This window comes from Canis lupus, chromosome 3 (assembly GCF_048164855.1).
Source record: "Canis lupus baileyi chromosome 3, mCanLup2.hap1, whole genome shotgun sequence".
Classification (NCBI taxonomy): Eukaryota; Metazoa; Chordata; class Mammalia; order Carnivora; family Canidae; genus Canis; species Canis lupus.
Window position 1 is genome coordinate 49404241 of NC_132840.1, and position 21003 is coordinate 49425243.

The 21003-nt window shown below is 44.9% G+C and overlaps 1 protein-coding gene across 5 annotated transcripts in view; it reads left to right on the top strand.

Moving 5' to 3' along the window:
- PIGL (phosphatidylinositol glycan anchor biosynthesis class L) overlaps positions 1-21003 on the top strand; it is an 89089-nt gene that overhangs the window by 37190 nt on the left and 30896 nt on the right. The window lies entirely within an intron of this gene.

Genomic DNA, 21003 nt, shown 5'->3' on the forward strand with positions numbered 1-21003 from the left:
TTTGAAGAACACCTAGGAATAAAGAGAACAGTCTAACACAGGAGTAACACTTAGGGAGTACTATTGAATGGTAAGGTAACTGTGGGTTACCTCAGGGGTGCTCTTTAGGCCTTGTTCATATATGGGCTAGAGGATGCAAAAGAGCACGTAGTGAGCAAGTTCTGATTAGAGGTGAGTGGGACAGATGACTTAGGGCTGGCAGCTCCCTCAGATGTCATCAAGATGACTTCACAGATGCTCTAGACTACCCACAGTGGACTTTTAGTCCCTATAAGCTAAGTAGGATCAAGAATAAACAAAGTATTCTTGGGGTGCCTGGTTGGCTCGGTCGGAACAGCGTGCAACTCTTGATCTCAGAGTTGTGAGCTCAAGTCCCATGTTGGATGTAGAGATTATTTAAATAAAAACTTTATTTTTAAAAAAGATTGTATTTATTTATTCATGAGAGACACACAGAGAGAGAGAGAGAGAGAGAGAGAGAGAGAGAGAGAGAGGCAGAGACACAGGCAGAGGGAGAAGCAGGCTTCATGCAGGGAGCCTGATGCAGGACTCAATCCCGGGACTCCAGGATCACGCCCTGGGCCAAAGGCAGGCGCTAAACCGCTGAGCCACCCAGGGAGCCTCCTTAAATAAAAACTTAAGAAAAAAGAAAGAGGGCAGCCCCGGGTGACACAACAGTTTGCGCCACCTGCAGCCCGGGGTTTGATCCTGGGGACCCTGGATCGAGTCCCACGTCAGGCTCCCTGCATGGAGCCTGATTCTCCCTCTGCCTGTGCCTCTGCCTCTCTCTCTCCTCTCTCTCTGTGTCTCTATGAATAAATAAATAAAATCTTTAAAAAAAAAAAAAGGAACTTAAAAAGAAAGAAAGTATTCAAGTATTCTTAGAATCAGCTGGGCTCAATAAGCCCAGCAAGTAAAGATTTTCTGGGCTTGGGCACCCAAGATTTTGCCCCAGGCAATGAAGAACATCACAGACCCTATACTTTAGAACAGTAAAAGTCCTGACTATCCTGTTGGGAATCATCCCAACCCTGAACAGCTTCTCCTTGGTACTCACCGTGAGGAATGGGAATGGGATCCCAATCATATCCTGAAGAAAAGGAATTAAGCATATTTGGAAAATACACCAAGATAAAGAGAGGCCAGATAGTTTAGTTGTGAACATCTCTTTCTAGAAAAACTCTCAGTGCTGTCTTACGTGACCCTGTTCATCTCTAGGATAAGACCTGAGATCTTCCATTACTTCATTTATAGTGCCAGGTGCTGGGGCAACTGACAGATGTGTGTTAGAAATCATGGCTTTACAGCTACAGATCATGCTGATACTCAGCTCACAGGCCTTTTGTGTTGGCGAAATTGGGAACCTGAAGTGCCTAGTATGGAGACTGACAAGTGGTTTTTGTTTTATTTTGTTTTTTTAATTTATTTGAGAGAGAGAGCAAGGGAACACAAGCAGGGGGAGCTGCAGAGTGAGAGGGAGAAGCAGACTCCCCACTGAGCAGGGAGCCCGATACAGAGCTCAATCCCAGGACCTCAAGATCATGACCTGAGCGGAAAGCCTACACTTAACCATCTGAGCCACTCTGGCCCCTGGCAGGTTTTTTGTTTTTTAAGATTTTATTTATTTATTCATGAGAGACACAGAGAGACATGCAGAGACTAGGCAGAGGGAGAAGCAGGCCCCATGCAGGGAGCCCTATGTGGGACTCAATCTGGGTCCCCGGGATCACGACCTGAGCCAAAGGCAGACCACTGAGCTACCCAGGCATCCCAAGTTTTTTTTTTTTTTTAATTTATGATAGTCACAGAGAGAGAGAGAGAGGCAGAGACACAGACAGAGAGAGAAGCAGGCTCCATGCACCGGGAGCCCGATGTGGGATTTGATCCCGGGTCTCCAGGATCGTGCCCTGGGCCAAAGGCAGGCACCAAACCACTGCGCCACCTAAGGATCCCCCTTTTTTTTTTTTTAAAGGGGGTTGTAGAAACCAAGTTCATGAATCTCTTAGATCTCCGATTTTTTTTTAAATTAGTCTTATTACAGGAGTTCTTTGGCTTCCATCTTAGCTCTTCAGAATGAACCTGAATCTAGGTTCATTCCTAGGGAACCTCGGATCTAGGTTTCCTTGTTGGCTATTAGTCTTTTTTTGACCACCAAGTTCAGAGTCAATATATATCTTCACTAAGAGCCAGCCCTGGGGGTGCAACTCAGGCACTAGAAGGCTTGTGTAAGACCAGCTGTGGTAAAGAGAGTGTCCTGGTCTTTCCCAGTGGAGGCAGGCACTACTCTACACCGGGCCTGTGCTGAGAGCAGGGGCAAGCCTGGTAAGCACAACAGACTCATGCCTCATGTTCCCAGCCTAGTGAGGAGATCAGGACATAGATTTTCATCGTGCCACAGTAAGAGCAGAGATAGAGCACAAGGGGAAGTGCACACGTAGAGCTCAAAAGAGACACTTGGCTACACCTGAAATTTGGGGCAAGTCTTCCTGAAGACAATGGCTGTTCTACGTGACCTGAACTGAGTCATGAGTGAGTAAAAGGCAGGCTGGTGAAGAAGCAGCAGAAGAGCAGATAGAAAACCCCAGAGTATCAGAGGCCCCACCCTGCATGGCGTGACTGCCTGAGGAATGGTAGCCCACGCACAGGCAAGGCGGTTCTGTGAGATGAAGCATTCTCTTCCAAGCCATTTCCTCTCTCTTGCCACTTCCTTTTTCCCTTTTAGTGTAATGTTATCAGCAGCTTGAATAATAATAGCTGGCATATCCCCACTCTGTGTCTGGCACTACTCTATGCTTTAAATTTATTAACCTGTTTAACTCTCAATCCTATTCCTATTTTACAGATGAAGAAACTGAGTGATTAATTCACCATACCAAGGTGCACACAGGGCCACAGGATCTCTCCTTTCCACTTTAGCCTATGCAATATGGCCACTCTCCATCCGAACAGACTAACTAGAGTGGTGGTTTGTAAAATGTCAGGAGGGATCTGCCAGCCAGGTGCAGAAAAATTACCCAGGGCATTTGTTAAAACACAAATATCTAGATGCCATTATAATCTTCTTAGATTTCATGTGGTAGGGGATCAGGAATCTATTTCTTACAAACCTGCCAGGTGATGGAAGCCCAAAGTATGCCATCTCCTTATCCAGCATACAAGGTCATAGGGCCTTAGCTCTGACCTCAATTACTTATTGCGAGACACAGAAGCAACCTACAGTTCTTTCTTGGTCCTTGGGTATGGCTCCTTGGATAGGGACCCTCACCACATCTCAGCTTCCCTCTGCCTAACAGAGAATGAAGTTCCTGTATTTTCACAAAGCACTACCTCTGATGTACTCATTCTCTGCCATCCCCTCCTCCTTCTCACCCTCCAATCCAATGTCTTCCTTTACTTTGGAAATCTATTTTTCAGAGGAAAGACTTGCATCTACAAGGTAAAGCATAGAGGCAACGTCTATCATTGGTCCTGGCTGAGCTGAAGAATATAAATGTCTCTCTCCACTCCTGTTAAGCAACCCCCCACCCCCACGCCCTGAAGAAGCATGTGTAGGGAGCAGGAACAATGTAGGTGACAACGTGGGCATTTTTAACTCCTCAGCTTCCAGTTGGAGCTGCAAAGGCATTCCTTAGAAGCAGAAGTCAGGGCAGAGACTGTCAGATGCCAAGGCCAGAGGCACTCAGAGAGGCAGAAACTTGCAGGAATCCAAGCTCCCAGTGCTCCAAGGAGTCAGAAGGGATAGGATGGGATGAGCCAGAAGATAGGATCCAGGGAATTGATTTCGGGTAGGAGTGCAGGAGAGAGGGGTGTTCTGAGTAGAGCCAAAGCACTTAGCTTGCTCCTCCGGGCCCTGGAGCTATCTTGGTTACAGAGTCAAACAAGGATTTGTTTCAAAGAATGAGTCACTACATCTCAAGGATTCAACCAAGATTATCTTCATAATCCTGCATTTCGTTCATCAGCTTTTACAAAATTACAGAGCTGAATCCATATCCTAATAGAGTTGTCCTCAGCACTAATCTGTACTCTTAAGATTATAATCATATATATATCCATTATACCTCAATTAAAAAAACACATTAAAAATAAAGTAATAGAAACATGTGGGGAAGGTGATTATAATCAGACACCACTCCCACCATCAGTCTCCATCTTCCCCATTCAGCAATTTTTTTTCACTTTTTTTTTTAAGTAGGCTCCACGCCCAGCATGGAGCCCAGTGCCAGGCTTGAACTCATGACCCTGAGATCAAGACCTGAGCTGAGATCAAGAGTCCGACACTCAACTGACTGAGCCACCCAGCAACACCCCTGCCATGCAGCATATTTAATTCCTACACTAGTTGTCAACATCCTTCCCATGTTCTTATTTTGCAGGTGGTTTCCTGGACTGATCCTCTGTGATCCCACAATTCATTTCAAATAATTGAATAGAACCTGAGAGGAATTGTGTGGTATTTTTTTGCATTAGATGGTTATCAGTCACCTAAACAACCAAGGTAGCTACTATCCTTGAAAACTTCAATAGACATAACCTCTCCCTTGGACTCACGTCCAATGTAAACTATTATTTCTCAACCTTTTTGTAACTGGAATATGTTATACATGATTGCCCAATGTAACAATGCACCTTTTTCCTCAAGAATTTCTAAAGTCATAGATTAGATGTCCTATTCCTTCTTTAAAATAAAGTATATTAAAATTAATTGGATTATAAGGCATCCTAGAGAATCCCATGATGTCTCCTGGAGCTAAACTCAGAAATAGAATTAGGAATCTCTTTTCTGTGACAGCCCCAGGTTCTACCTCTTGACTAGCAAGGTGACAGTGGGCAGGCATATCCATGCTCTGATCCTTATTCTTCTCTTAATAAAATACAGATGTTGGATTACATTACATTATCTTTAAGGTCTTTTTTCACAACCAACATTCAGTAATTGGCCACCTGACGCCATTCCCTTTTATCCCATTAGTGAAGATGATTTCACTGCTTTCCTACTGTGAACCTGCTTATCTCTTCCTGTCTCTAGTCCTTAGCCTGAAACAAGTTCTGAATATCAAATTGCTGTTTACGCCATTGCCTCTCCTGTGAAATAAATTCCCAGAATTTGGAAAGGACAGTGCCAGTGATCTGTTTCCTAGATCTGGCTGCCAGGACTCCACCTGGGCATCCGCTATGTACAGCCCCATGATTGACATGTCACCAGTCATCCTGACCTATGCCACACGAGTTACTATACCCATAACATGCATTAGGGGAAATTTTCATTTGCCTCTTTATTTCATTCTTGTCTTGAGTTAAGATTCTCTCATGATAAGAACAAAAAAAAACCAAAAAAACCTCTACTTAACCCTCCCCCATCCCATTCCTACTGCTTTACTTCTCTCTCTTCCTTCATCATCCAGTATTATCTATACTCATCATAATCTCTTATTCATTTCCCAGTGCAGGACAATATGGTTTGCCACCCTCTCTGCTCCCTCAGTCATTGGAACTGCTCTTGGCCTGGATCACTGGTGACTGTCTACTTGTAAAAACCAGGGGAATGCTTTTCAGTCCCAATCTTACTGGGCCTTCTCACAGCTCTGGTCAATGTTGACCACTCTCCCTATGTCTGGAAATTGCTCTGGCTTCTGTAAACAGCACTGCGTCCTAATTGTTCTCCTACCTCCTTCCTTCCTTGGCCACTTTGTGTCAGTCACCTCTAGCCACTCTGTTTCATCTGCCCAGTTCCTAAATGCCAGAGATTTCCTATTTTTTGCACTCTCCCTAAGCCTATGTTCTCAGTGTTTGATATACGTGCTGCACTGGTGAGCAAGGTTACTCACAGAACAATAGTACCCCATGGTACTGGGTTCACATGGAAATCAGGAACAGGTTCTGAGAGCTCATGAGAGGCACCCAAGTTTCAGTTTGCTTGTTTCGTTATTTATCTTTGAAATAAATGTATTTAATTCATTCATTTAAGAATCCACTTTTTTGAGGGGCTTCTAGGTGGTTCAGTCAGTTAAGCGTCTGTCTTTGGCTCAGGTCATGATCTCAAGGTCCTGGAATCAAGCTTTGCATCGGGCTCCCTGCTTAGTGGAGAGTCTGCTTCTCCATCTCCCTCTGTCACTGCCCCCACCACTCATGCTCTCTCTCTCTCTCTCTCTCTTGCTCATTCCCTCTATCTAAAATAAATAAATAAAATCTTAAAAAAAGAAAAGAATCCTTTTTTGAGTGTATGGTATATCTCAAATACTAGGTCATAGAAATTCAAAATGAACAGTCAAGTCCTTGCCCTCAGTCAGTTTATATCTAGTGGAGAAGGCAAACAAACTTACTAATGACATGAGGGCAGCCCACAAAGGGTACTGTGGACTCCAAAGCAGGAGTCAGGAAAGATGCTATAGACTGGCTGCCTATATGATCCTAGTCTTGAAGGAAAGAGAATATTAGCTGCAAGTACTCCATACAGAGTGTGTTCTTCTGTGGAGCTGGTGTACACCATGCCTGGGAGTGGGATACAAAGTCAAGTGACAGAGCTGGGCAAATGCAGACCACAGAGAAGGTTAGGTTAAGATCAAAGAATTTCAGCAATAAAAACTATAAGGAGACTTGAAAAATATTAAACTGGGCAATGACTTGATCTGTTTTGCATTTTAAAAACATTTTTAAAAAATAAAAATAAAAACATTTTTTTAAGATTTTATTTTTAAGTAGTCCTTACACCCAACCCAATGTGGGGCTCAAACCCAAAACCCTGAAATCTAGAGTTACATGCTCCACCAACCCAGTCAGCCTGGCTCCCCAGATTTGCATTTTGGGAAACTCTCTGACAACCTTTCAGTGATGGCTTGGGGGTGGGGGAGTCCAGACTTGGTGCAGTGGGAGCAGTTAACATAATTGAGTGAGAAATATGAGTCAGAAATAAAGCATCAGAAGAGGAGACAGAGAGTAGGAGCTGGTTTCTAGTGCTGTTGTAGAGGTAGCACTTCTAGAACTTGGAGACCAGTTGGCTGTTAAAGAATAAAGGAGAGAGGAAGCCAGAGAGGCTCCCAGATATGTGGACTTAGGTGACTGAGCATATGAATCACCTTCACTAAATGACTCATCTTTCTACCATCCCCATCAGACCAAACCCCTAAAATGTCACTCTGCCTCAAAAGAGGGAAAAGCAATATTTTCTGAAGACCTGAATTTTCCCTTTGTCCTACTACAAAATGGAGCCAGCCATTGGAAACTTAGGGGCACAGGAGTGCCAGAGCTGTGACTAGGGCTTCTAGGTGAGTTGGGAACCAGGGTTCTTGCCAGAAAAACAGTGTCAGGTGTCAAATCTGAAAGCAAGGACAAGGCCAGAAATAGGAAATCAGGAGTGAGGCCAGAAGTGAGGAGGTTGGAACATGGTGTAAGAAATGGGTCAGAACAAGCAGTTCAGATGTGCCGCCAAGAAAAGAGGAGGGCTGGAGTTCTCTTGCAGGCCTCAGCTGGAAAACCTGGCTGCAGAACAGCTGTTCATTGAAGCCCATGTTTAGAAGCTAAATTCTGATACATTTTACACGCCCATTCTGTTGATGTTTAGGACCTCTCTGTAAGACATAAGATTAGGCTTGCTGGCATCAAAGGACTAGATTTATACATATATAGTAAAGAGATCTTTTGCCTAAGAGACCAATGGGACCCACTTAGGATGGTCTCAGGCTCAGCATTCTTTAACATATTCATATAGATTCCTAACCTTTAAATTTTCAGTTACATTTCTGTTTTATTTTACTACACTTCCCAATAGAGGATTTTCTATACATTTTATTGACTTATTCCTCTTACAATCAAGTTTGGTCCCCGTTCCACCTTTTCCCCCTCCAGACTGTCACCTGTGGATCAATAGCATAGGCTAATAGGTCAGTCATCAGATATAGTAGCCAGAGGACAGTGAATGCAGGCTTGAACCAGACTAGTGTTTATTTCCAAAGAGTCCCAATCTAGTGGGTAAGACACTGCAGCAAGATTTTCTAGCTAACAGGGATGCTCAAAGGCAGACAGGTGGCTATGGGGTGATTCTGAGTTGACCTTCTTGTTTGGAATTAGACCATAGCCAACATCTAGGACAGGCAGCTGAGGCAAGTCCTTATTCTTTAACAGCCAACTGGTCTCCAAGTTCTAGAAATGCTACCTCTACAACAGCACTAGAATGGCTTTCATCTGTGCTCTCACCAGACTCTGATGGGGTCCTGACCAAGAGGGCTGGCTCCGTTCTCAGTAGAGAAAAATGTTCAGGCAAATCAAGCACGTGAACCTGGAAAACCACAGGAGTCATTGAGGGAAAGACTGGTACTTGATGTACACACAGATACTTAAGATTCACCTTGGATATCAGGTCCAAAATGTGCCTAGATGTTGGTATTTCTAGTCCTACTTGCTCCTGGAATTGTAGGCAGTCCTACCAAATGGTGCCTGCCTGAGTCCATATTAATGCTGCACATGAGAGGGACTAAGTGTACTTTACGGCTGGGGAGGGAGAGGGTTAGTATAGATTAAGTACAATCGCCTAGAGAACACGGGCTGGTTTTCAACCCCCAAAACTTTAAAGCAGGGGTTGTTAACCTTTGAGTAATGTATGGGTCTTTTTTTCCTCCTAATTTTCTGTTCATGTTTAGCTTACATATAGTATTGGGTCCTCTTTTTTTTTTTTTTTTTTTTTAAGATATATTTATTTATCTTAGAGAGAGCACAAACAGGAGGGGCAGAGGAAGAAGAGAGAAACCCAAGCAATCTCTGCTGAGTGCAGAGCTAGACTCGGGGTTCAGGGCTCGATCTCATGACCCTGAAATTACAATTTGAGCTGAAACCAAGAGTCAGATGCCCAACCAACTGAGCCACACAGGTGCCCCTGTGTCTTCTTTCAAAGAAAAAAACCTTTGAGAATTCTCACATACGTAAACACATGTGCTAAAATCATATGAACACATCTGCCTTGTTGTCAATGAAATAATCACAAAAACTGTTTAGATTGTTATCTAAGTAAAACTATATTTTTTAGGGATTTAAAATATATACTTTACTTATTAAATATTTTTAAAATATTTGTTTATTCAGAGACACAGAGAGAGGCAGAAACATAGGCAGAGGGAGAAGCAGGGGCTCCCCCTAAGGGCCCTAGGATCACGCCCTGAGCCAAAGGCATACGCTCAAACACTGAACCACTCAGGCATCCCAAAAATACATTTTTGTAAGAACTCATGGACTCCTGAGAATTTAGGCACAGACTCCCAGAGATTTGTGGACCTCAGCTGGAAAACATTGCTGCAGAACCATGGTTATTATGAACTCACTTTACAAGCTAAATTTTGACATGTTGTAGACGTGAATTCTAGGACCATTCCACCTTGCCCAAGAAAAGTCTAAGTAATTTTTAATTGCTCTGAAAGCATATCAACTGCTTTTATGTTTCAGGGACTAGGTACCAGTGGTTCTTAATAAATGAATGCCACCCATCCCTGAGATTGTGTATATTGCTATCTACAAAGCCAAATAGAACATTCATAATAACTATGACTATCTCCCAGCCAGCATAGCAATTGTGTCCTTATATATACTTTCAAGTTACTACAGCAAATAGAATCTACCCAAATGGGAATAATCTTGAAGGGATTTGGATTCTTTCTCTGCATGCTTTCTTTATAAATCCTCAGCCTAGTAGCCATGTATATTTTCTACTGCAATATTTAATGTTTAATTCTTTGCCCAGTGGCTAAGAAATACTAACTTTAGAAGGATTTGGATGCTGATATTGGCAAATTTTTATAAGATTGGCCAAAAGAGAAAGGAGAAGAAAAAGGAGATCCATGATATAATTTTCAATGGCAAGAGGGAGATAAAGCCTAGGTCAAGTTCAGAAGAAACAGCTGGTGTTCAGGTACACCAATGGTGACACCCATTGTTACATCTTCTGTGTGATAAGAAATGAGCAAACCACAGGTGAACTAGAGCAATAAAAACCTTTAGATACTCATTCTCAGAAATGCTGATATTGACCAGAGACTGGAAGGAGGAAGGAACAGGTGTCCACAGGAGCACCACTAAGATGGTGTTGACCAGTGGGCCAAGACTTTAACTCACTGTAACAGTAGACTGCCCTGGTCTGGATACTACTACAGAAGCCATCTGACCACCAGATGATACGGTCTTCCTGGGAAATGTCACACATGTCAAATTCTCCTCAGCCTTGCCTGCCCACAGTCCCCTGAAAAGCCTTCCTTGTTCTGGGTGTGAAGAGAACTGCAGAGGGTCCCTTGGCTTAGATTCCTCCAAGTCCTCAATCACAAGGCTCTCAGAGAGTGCAGAAAAGAAATAGAAAGAATCCATATTATTGTTCTTTTTTTTTTTTTTTAAGATCTATTTATTCATGAGAGACACATAGAGAGAGGCAGAGGGAGAAGCAGGCTCCCTACAGGGAGCCTGATGTGGGACTCGATCCCAGGACCCCAGTATCATGACCTGAGCTAAAGGCAGACACTCAGGCACTGAGTCCCCCAGTGCCCCCATATTGTTGTTTTTCACAGCTTTAGAAAAGCCCAACTTTAGAAAGGAGTCGGCAGAGTAGAATGCTGAATTAGAGAAGATAATTGGCCTGGGTTTTGTTTTATCGGACAGTTAAACTATTATGGAAAATATCTATTTCTATGTGGCCTAAATACCCTGACCTAGACAGCTTGAAAACAGAACCATTTTACCTCCCAAACATACTAAGTCAGTGTTGGTTTCAAAACGGTCCCTAGACTGACTTTTTTTTTTTTTTTTTTTAAGATTTGTTTATTTTAGAGAGACAGAGAGCATGAGTGGGAAGGGCAGAGGGAGAGGGAGAGAGAATCTCAAGCAGACTCTGTGCTGAGCATGGAGCCTGACTTGGGGTTTGATCTTACAACCCTGAGATCACAACCTGAGACAAAACCAGGAGTCAGACACTCAACCACTCAGCCACCCATGCCCCCCTAAACTGACTCTTTCAAAGGCTAACAGGACTGCTCACACAGGTGTTCAAGTCTCTAACTCTTCCATTCTCTGGTGAACTGATCAACAATACCATTTGGGAGGAAGGTAGTCCTCCAACTACAAGTCTTACTAAGAACAATCTTCGGGAATCCAGAGTGCTCATTTAGTTGGTGAAAGGGTCGGTGCAAATTGCAGCCTCTGCAGCTATCCTGATGTTTATACCTAGAAGGAAGCTAGCGAGCTGCCCACACAGGTCCTAGGACTCAGCTTATGGGCCCACCAACAACAAAGAGTACATAATCCTTGCCTCAAACACTGTGTTGTGAGGGACACCTGGGTGGCTCACTGGTTGAGCGTCTGCCTTTGGCTCAGGTCATGATCCCAGGGTTCTGGGGTTGAGTCCCACATCAGGCTCCCCACAAGGAACCTGCTTCTCTCTCTGCCTGTGCCTCTGCCTCTCTCTGTGTGTCTCTCATAAATAAATATATAAAATATTTTTTTTTAAAAACTGTGTGAGGAGCAAAATCTTTCATTCAAGATTTAACCTTTCCTAAAAGATATACGACTCTATATTAAGCAATTGAACAATGAGATTTTTTAAAAATTACAAATCACCAATGATACAGAAGCTATTAGAGAACCATTTCAAAATTAGTCATTATGATTGGTACTGTTGAATTAGAATAGGAGTCTACATGAGTTCTGTCAGAATCCACTGATGAAGCTTCAAGCCTTATCTCACAGGTCACCCCCAGGCTGTCCAGCGTGCCTCAGGACGCCCTGCAGGTCAGTCACAGCTGTGGGCTGTATACTGTGCTCCTCAAAGCTGCTAGAATTCCTCGAAGAGACAGGAAAGCATCCTTCACGTGCCTCATCAGGACGCTGCTCATGAAAGCTGCTTTTAAAATATATATATTTATTTATTTATTCATGAGAGACACACACACACACAGAGGCAGAGACACAGGCAGAGGGAGAAGCAGGCTCCATGCAGGGAGCCCGACGTAGGACTCCATACCGGGTTTCCAGGATCAGGCCCTGGGCTGAAGGAGGCACTAAACCGCTGAGCCACCTGGGCTGCCTGAAAGCCGCTTTTATAAACTGTCAGGCCTTGTGTGCAGTCACCAGTGTCTAGCCTCGTCTTTGGCATGCTGGTGGTGCCTGGTACATGTTTATGAACTCTACAGAGCAAGTCAGACAGGAAACCCCCAGCTGCTCCTTCTCCCTCTCCTCTGCTGGCTCTTCTCCTTACTAGCCCCTTCTTTGTGGATCTTCTTCAAAATTCTCTCCTCTGCATTCTCACTGCTGGCCTCCCCAAAGAAGTCACTTGGTGGGTGCTGTGGGTCCTCTTAGCCTCCCTCTAGTTGTGTAGCCCCCAACTCTGCCTCTCACTTCATATTTCTCTCCATTTTTTTATTCCCACCATCTTAGCTCAGGCTCTCATCATCTCCTATCTGGACTTCTGTAGAGACTTTTCCTTCATTTAGCCTGACCCCGAGTATGCCTTCTTAAAACATAATTTGAATCCCTCAAAACCTTTAAAGGCCTCCCGCTGTGCCTACCAAGAGTCTGGTTACTTTAGCCAAGTATTCAAGGCCCACTAAGGCCTGGCTCTGTTCTCATTTGTGTTCTGTGATCTAATCACATAGAGCTGTCCTGGCCTTGACTGACCACTTTGTGAAGTCTTCTACCCCAATGCTCACTCATCTCATTCCTCAGCATTGAATCATCTTCCAGTCAAGAATCAGCTTAGGGGCTCCTGGCTGGCTTAGTCGGTTGGATGTCTTCCCTCCACTTGGGTGGTGGTCCTGGGGTCCAGGGATCAAGCCCGCATTGGGCTCCCTGCTCAGCGGGGAGTCTGCTTCTCCCTCTGTCACTCCCCCTGCTTGTGCTTATGTTCTGTCAAATAAATAAATAAAATCTTAAAAAAAAAAATCAGCTCAGGGTCTCCTGGCTAGCTCAGTCAGAAGAGCATGAGACTATTAGTCTTGGGTTCATGGTGAGCTTCACACTGGGAGTAGAGATTACTAAAAATAAATAAATAAACTAAACTAAAAAAAAAAAAAAAGTATCAGCTTACACACACTTATTGAATGCTTACTGGATCCCAAACTCTGTTCTTTTTTTTTTTTTTTTTCCAAACTCTGTTCTAAATGTTTTTCAAATATCATCTCATTTAATCCTCACAACCACCTGAGGAGGTGGGAACAACTAACCCAATAACTTTTTTTTTTCTTTTTTTTAGATTTCATTTATTTATCTGAGAGAGAGAGAGAGAGCATGGAGTGGAAGAGAAGGGCAGAGGAAAAAAGAGAAGCAGATTCCCTGCCAAGTGAGCAGCTGGACAGGCTAGATCCCAGGACCCTGGGGTCAGACACTTAACCGACTGAGCCACCCAGGGATACCAAAACCAATAATTCTTGCTTCCTGTTTGATATATCCCTCTTCTGCAGCCATGAACTGCCCTGTTCTCTTACCCACACCTCTTTTTGTCCTTTCTATTTTGCCCATCCACCAGCTCTGGTGCTTTCTTTGCCTCAGTCTTCAAACATCCTCAAGATTTTGAAATACCCTTCCCCAGACTGCCATTCCTCGGCTTCCTTTCACTCACTCCCTGTCTTACCACCCTCAAACTTCATGAAAGCACTTTCTGGAGGTACTTTCCCACCACCCTCTGTCCTCTGTCCTCTGTGCTCACAGTTTAGCTTGTGCCCTCTCCCCCACTTCACTAGCATTGCTTTCAGAGTCCCACAAGTGATTTCTCAAGGGGTAAAATCCAATGGACTTTTTTTTTTTTTTAAGATTTTATTTATTTATTCATGAGAGACACAGAGAAAGGCAGAGACAGACAGAGGGAGAAGCAGGCTCCATGCAGGGAGCCTGATGCAGGACTAGATCCCAGGACCCTGGCATCACGCCCTGAACTGAAGGGAGACACCCAACCACTGAGTCACCTATGTGCCCTCAGTGGGCTTTTAAAACTCCTCTTCCGGGATCCCTGGGTGGCGCAGCGGTTTGGCGCCTGCCTTTGGCCCAGGGCGTGATCCTGGAGACCCGGGATCGAATCCCACATCGGGCTCCCCGTGCATGGAGCCTGCTTCTCCTTCTGCCTATGTCTCTCTCTCTCTCTGTGACTATCATAAATAAAACTATGTCTCTCTCTCTCTCTGTGACTATCATAAAAAAAAAAAAAATTTTAAAAAAAATAAAAATAAAAAAATAAAACTCCTCTTCCCCCAGTTCTTGGCATCTCTAGTCCCTTTGGTGGCTCTACTCCCTCACGAAATCTGTCTTCCCAAATACTCTTGCACTGCACTGTCTTCCTCATCTTCAACCCTGTCCTTCCCACCCTGTCCCTATTAAGAGTTTTTCAAGAGAGGGCTCTTGCACCCTTGAGGCAATCCCAGGGTAGTTTCTCCACAACCACAACTTCTTTATGAGAATTTTTTTATTTTTTATTTTTTTAGTGTGGTCTTTTCATTTTGATGATCTTCAAACAAACCAAAAAACTAAGCACCACTTGGATGAGTTCTTTATGACTGAATACCACCAATTTCAAAGCCCGTTCAGACACTTTGGATTGTTGTACCAGGTGATCACTAAATGAAATAACAGCATTTAACTTTAATGCAGTGTTTCTAAAACACTGTGTTTCCAAACACTCATGTTTGGAACCGGAGTCATCTTTGATGTGATTTTCTTCCTTGTTCGTACCATCTAATTAGCTGCTAAATCTGGTGGAGTCTCCTTTAGTAAAAGCCCTTTGTTCTTCCCATGACCTGTTCCTTTGGACTGGACTGAGATTGTAGTCACCTAGCCATCCTCTACTCCTCCAACTTATTCCTCAGACTGTTTCCAGGTGAGTTTCCTAAAGCATTCCTGATCTGGCCACTCGCTACTGAAACTTCTCCATAACTCCTTGCTATAATGCCAGTCTTCAGTATGGTGGCAGGGACCCTAGGATTCCTTCTGCTAAACTGAACTTCCAATTCTCAAATCCTAGCCCTGCATTTACTCTACACACCTCAGTTCACACTGTTTTCCTCTATCTGGGATTTGGCCCATTGTTATCATCCTAATCTAGCACAGATTCCTCTGCCTTTATGAAACTTTTTTTTTTTAAGATTTATTTATTTGAGAGAGAGAGAGAGTGCGCTTGTAAGCATGAGTTGGGGGCGGGGGGGGGGGGGCAGAAGGAGGAAGATGATCCATAGGCCGACTTCTCACTGAGGACAGAGCCCCAACATGGGGTTCCATCCCAGAACCCTGAGATCATGACCTGAGCTGAAACCAAGAGTCAGACAGCTACTCAAACAACTGAGCCACCCAGGCGCTCTTCATAAAACTGTTTTTGATCCTTACCATAGAAGCTTTTATTTTCCTTCCCTCAGCCCCCGCAGCAATTTGTTTGACTTTTCTTACAGTGCTTCTTTGTCTTGGATTTCCTTATTTGATTGCTTATCTGATCCTCCTGCCCGCTTGCATCCCTGTATCATCCTGTATATCATGCTGTATGTACCAGGCCTGAGAGCTCAGTGTAACCTAAATGATAATGTACCATTTCCACCTTAAAAACTTTCCCAGAGCCCCCTAGTTGCCCTCTTTGGGATTCCATTGGGTGCTTCTTGGGAGCAAGGCCCTGGGTGGCCCAGAGGGACTCAAAGCCCAGCCCTCTGGCTTTCTGTCTGGTCTTGTTTCCTGGCATAGGACAGTGTTTGAGGAGCTTGCCAAAATCATGGATGAACCCTTTCTCTGAGGTGACTCTAATTTTATTTCTTTTAAAAACAGCAATGAGGCAGAAATTTCAGGCACCAGTTTTAGAGACCAGTAAAAGGTTATGCTACTTCCTCTTTCTTCTCTATTCAAAATAATACCATGCAGCCTTCTGCTTAGGAGAGTCCTCTGCCTTCCTATATCCAAGAATACTTACAAACCCATTCCCACCACCACTCTCTTCATCAGGGGTTGGGGAAGAGGGAAGGAGGGGTCTGGATACTGGCATCTGCTTCCTAAACCACTTCTTATGGGGCTAGAAAGGACAACCAGAACTCTGTGGCCTCTTTTAAGTGAGTTCAGTAAGCAGGTTCTTCTCTGGTTTTTAGTAACCAAATTACACAACAAATTGGCAATTTCTGGACAGAGATTTCTCACAGGAGCTTTACAAGATTGCGTACTTGATTCGTTGCATTAACATAAAGGGCATGTGAGCCCAGGGGTAGTTTAGCAGCCTCAGTACAAGACCTACCACTCATGATCTGGGAATCCCTTCTGTGCCTTCTGAGAAAGGAAAACCCCATCTTCTGGTTTAGCTTGAGGCTTTAAGCCTTTTGTGGACAAAGATCTTTGGAGACATGTGGTCTTTGTCTGGGCCTCAACTGCTTGAGGATGGGGGTCCTTGTCAGCACACACTTAATAAAAATGGACTGATTTTTCTTTTACCCTTTTTTTTCAGCATTTTTTTCTTTTTAAAGATTTTATTTATTTATTCATGAGAGACACAGAGAGAGGCAGAGACATAGACAGAGAGAGAAGCAGGATCCACGCAGGGAGCCAGATGAGAGACTCAATCCCTGGACCCAGGATCACGCTCTGAGCTAAAGGCAGAGGCTTAACCTCTGAGCCAGCCAGGCATCTCTCAGCATTTTTTTTCTTAGACTTTACTTTCTCCCTGTACTCATTTCCCCCGTGTTGCTTTTTTTTTTTTTTTTTTAATGTATTTTATTTATTTGAGAGAGAGGGAGCAGGATCAGGGGAGAGGGAGAAGCAGCCGCCCTGCCCACCCCCAGCAGGGAGCCCAACACAGAACTCGAACCCAGGACCCTGAGATCATGACCTCAGCCTAAGGCAGACGCTCAACGAGCTGAGCCACCCAGGAATCCCTCCTCCTGTGTTTCTTTTCCTCTCTGTTTATCCTAGGCTAGTCATTGGTGATCCCGAATCACCCCCAGAAGTTGCCGGGCCCAGCTTTTAGAATGTCCCCTCTCCAACTCCCTTCAGCATAGATGCAATTCCTTTGCACACCTCCGGCCTCCTCAGCCTTGGGTAGCCCCGCCTCCAGCTCGGCCTCCAGCTGGGCCTCCAGCTCGGCCTCCTGAGCAGAGACCTCCCAGAGTGGCCCATTGGGGGCGGTATTTGCAGCTCTAGGCCCCCTGGGACTGCATGGCTCCAGGTAATCTTCCAGGCTCTGTGCGGGCCTCCGCGCGGGCACTGAACTTGAATGACCTTTGCTCGCTTTGCATGACAAAGGAAGTAATCGAGTTTAGAAATGTGCCGGAGGTGGGGGGGAGGGGCGGCTTGAACCTTCCAGCTCCGGCCGGTACCAGCCGCAAGACCAAATAAGGGTGTGTGAGGCGCCTCCGTCCGTATTCAAGTTCAGAGTGCAGTGTGCAAAAGTGGGGCTCGGTTTTCAGAGAGAGAGATAAGCGATTACCCAACCCCGGTGGAGTTCCAGCCGCAGGGACTCTGTAGCAAGGCTGGGTCTGGGGGAGGAAAGACCTGGGCCCTCGCATTTTCCCAGCCTGGAGAGAGGAGGGAAGGGGGGGAAGCTTTCCTTGCCAGAACCTTCTGACTGCAGGGACTGACAGCCCACAGATTTTCAGAGCCTTTCTATGACTCTTGACAGGGCCGGTAGAGAGTGCCAGCCAGGGTGAGTCATTAGAATGTGTAGGAAAGGTCAGAGTTTGAGGATATTCAGCCAGGAGGAAAACAAACATTATTTTTATGAACCCGCACAGGCTGGGAGGCCCGGCTTGTTTACTGAACACCGAGGTCTAGGGGCATTTTCCAGCAGTATTAACGCTCTGTTTGCTAAACACACCCAGGGAAGGGGTCACCAGGCTTGTAGTTCTCCTACTGAAAGATTGGCAAGAGCTGGCTTTCCTGTTGCATTTGATAGCTTCCAAAACACTGAACTCCTTCTCCCCAGGGGCCTCCTGGGCCAAACAGGGTCCTCACCTCCATGAGGCACTTCATGTGTTCCAGGAGCTGAACTGCTTGATGGCAGTGCCCTGAGCAAGCTACCCAGCGGGGGTTCCTTCCCTCCTGCCTCACCCCTTCCCTGGCCTTCCCCCTGCAAATCTCCTCTCCTCCAGCTGGGCTGCAGCTCCAAGCTCACCCCCACTAGGCTCAGCCCCAAAGTACTGGAGAGATAACACCTATGGAGATAAATACTTCTGCCTTTTTCTTTCTGGATGGACAGTACCAAGATGCTTTTTGTACAACTTTTCAGACAGTCCTGTGGGGTCACACAGCCAGCGTCCAGATATACGGCCATACGGCCATCCTCGTGTTTGCTGTCCCTCTCTCCCTGCTTCCCTCTCTGGGTCACTCAGTCCTTCTCCCATGGATCACAGTACCCAGTAAAGTCCCTGCTTAGGCCTTCATCCTAGGTAGGCTCTGTTTCCTGGGGACCTGGGCTGGATATCTGGAGACCTGAACACATTCAGAGCCCTTATATAGAGTTCCTCACAGAAATGTTGTATTTTCAAAATTCAGTTCCTCTAAATACATTTCTATTCCTCTTTCATGGGAGTCTCATTCTTTCAGGCTGAGGGAGTCAAAAGCATAATTAAAGTTTAATAACTTGAGGGTTTTTTCTCCTGGTTTGCATTAACATTCCTTACCTTGGGTGTATCGACACTTTCTCCGCTTTTACTTTGAATATGCCCCAAAACTCTGTGTTATCTTTAGCATTTTTCATGAGCCACAATTCAGGAAGTTGGAGAAATCGCTCCCTGGTGGCAGAATGGCAGAACTGCAGACTCTTTCCCCTATAATTGCAGTGACCGTGATCTCTCTGAGCTGATTTTTAACTTTTAGATTTCTTTAATTATTTCCTTAGTAATTATAACCTCTAGAAAGATAAGGTCTGAAGGCATGGATAATCACATGTGGCCAAATTGCCTTCTTGTTAAGATGCAGCAATTGAAGCTCTTTACAACAAGGATAGAACAGGATAGAACGGCACCCTGGTACTCTAACAGACCCTCTGCACATGGACGCCCTGCTTTCATTTTACATCTCTTGGATTCTTTCTGAAAAAATCAGAAGACTATGTTTTATATCAGCTTACATTTCTTGCTTTGTAAAAATGCCTATTTTTTTAAAGATTTTATTTATTTATTCATGAGAGACAGAAAGAGACAGAGACATAGGCAGAGGGAGAAGCAGGCTCCCTGTGGGGAGCCCCACGAGGGACTCCATCCCAGAACCCCAGGATCATGACCTGAGCCAAAGGCAGATGCTCAACCACTGAGCCACGCAGGTACCCAAAATGCCTGTTTTCTTTCAACAATCAGACCTTTTTCATGTTCTATGCAGTTCTCAGACTTCTCTATGAATGACCTTGGAAGTTCCATCCTAATTCCCAAATCCCGACTGCTGACTTCTTATTGGGAAACACCACCTGACTCACTGACCCATGTGAGCCGCAGATGGGAGGAGTGGTCTCTAAATTAGAAAGCCTAGGGACAAGGAGTGACTTGCCGGCCACTTCAGTGCCTCTGCTTTATCACTTCTGAGCTGAGAAGTCTCTATAGACTGCAGTTCTGCGGAAGGGAGAGAGGCCCACCAATCACCGCAATCCCTGCTTTTCCTCATCCTCCATTCTTCAGAGTTGTCATCTGGACTCTACTTGGGCAAACCCTAGCCAGAAACTTGGTTTCAGTTCACTGTATCCCTCTGTCTCCACCAGAAAGAGTGACTCCACTTCACATCTTAGCAAACTCACCCAAAGGTGCCAGCATCTGAGAAATTTCCAGACTCCTTAAGATCGCAGGAAAAACCCTAAAGGACCTTGCTTAATGATTAAAGGAAGTTCCTAGGAATTCTAAGCTCCATAACTTTACTGCCATTCCTGGTGGGCCTGGACAGATCTAGGTTGGGGGGAAGGAAGAAGCAGCAAAGGAACTGCTATTAGGATGCCGGTGTTTAAAAAACAAACAAACAAAGGATGCCTGGATTTGTTTTTTTTTAAGACTTTATTTATTGATTTATTCATGAGAGACACAGAGAGAGGCAGAGACACAGGCAGAGGGAGAAGCAGGCGCCCCATAGGGAGCCTGATGCAGGACTCAATACCAGGACCCTGGGATCACGCCCTGAGCCAAAGGCAGAAGCTCAACCGCTGAGCTACGCAGGTGCCCCATCTTTCCAACTATAAAAAGAAGTAAATAAACCCAACTTTTCTTTTTTTTTAAAGATTTTATTTATTTATTCATGAGAGACACAGAGAGAGAGAGAGAGAGAGGCAGAGACACAGGCAGAGGGAGTAGCAGGCTCCATGCAGGGAGCCCGACGTGGGACTCGATCCCGGGTCTCCAGGATCACGCCCTGGGCCGAAGGCAGTGCTAATCCGCTGAGCCACCCGGGCTGCCAATAAACCCAACTTTTCAGGGATAAGAATGTAGGTATAAAAACACCTGAGATTTTTAGGAAGAAGGGAACTCTTGCTATGAGTTATAGTTGTATGTCTTTCCTTTCTGCCTATAAAATGCACAAATATCTCTCTGCCTTTTTTTTTTTTTTTAAGATTTTATTCATTTATTCATGAGAAACAGAGAGGTAGAGACACAGGCAGAGGGAGAAGCAGCCCGATGCTGGACTGGACCCCTGGTCTCCAGGATCAGGCCCTGGGCCGAAGGCGGGGCTAAACCGCCCAGCCACCCGGCTGCCCTCTCTCGGCCCTTTTTAAAAACACTCCCTTGGGGATGCCTGGCTGGCTCAGTTGGTAGAGAGTGCTCCTTTTGATTTCAGGGTCATGGGTTCAACCCCAAAGGTGGGTATAGGTAGAGATTATTTAATAAAACACACACACACAAAACATTCCCTTAATGCTGCACTTCTTGTGAGTTAACACACTTTCCACATACTCTTCATAACAGAGTTCTTAAGAGAGAGATTGTAAATGTTCACTTCACCTTTAACTCAGAAATTACATTTCTATAGTTTTATCCCAAGGAAATATTGAGAGATGCATACAAAAAGTTATGTATGGGACACCTGGATGGCTCAGTTGGTAGAGTGCGCAACTCG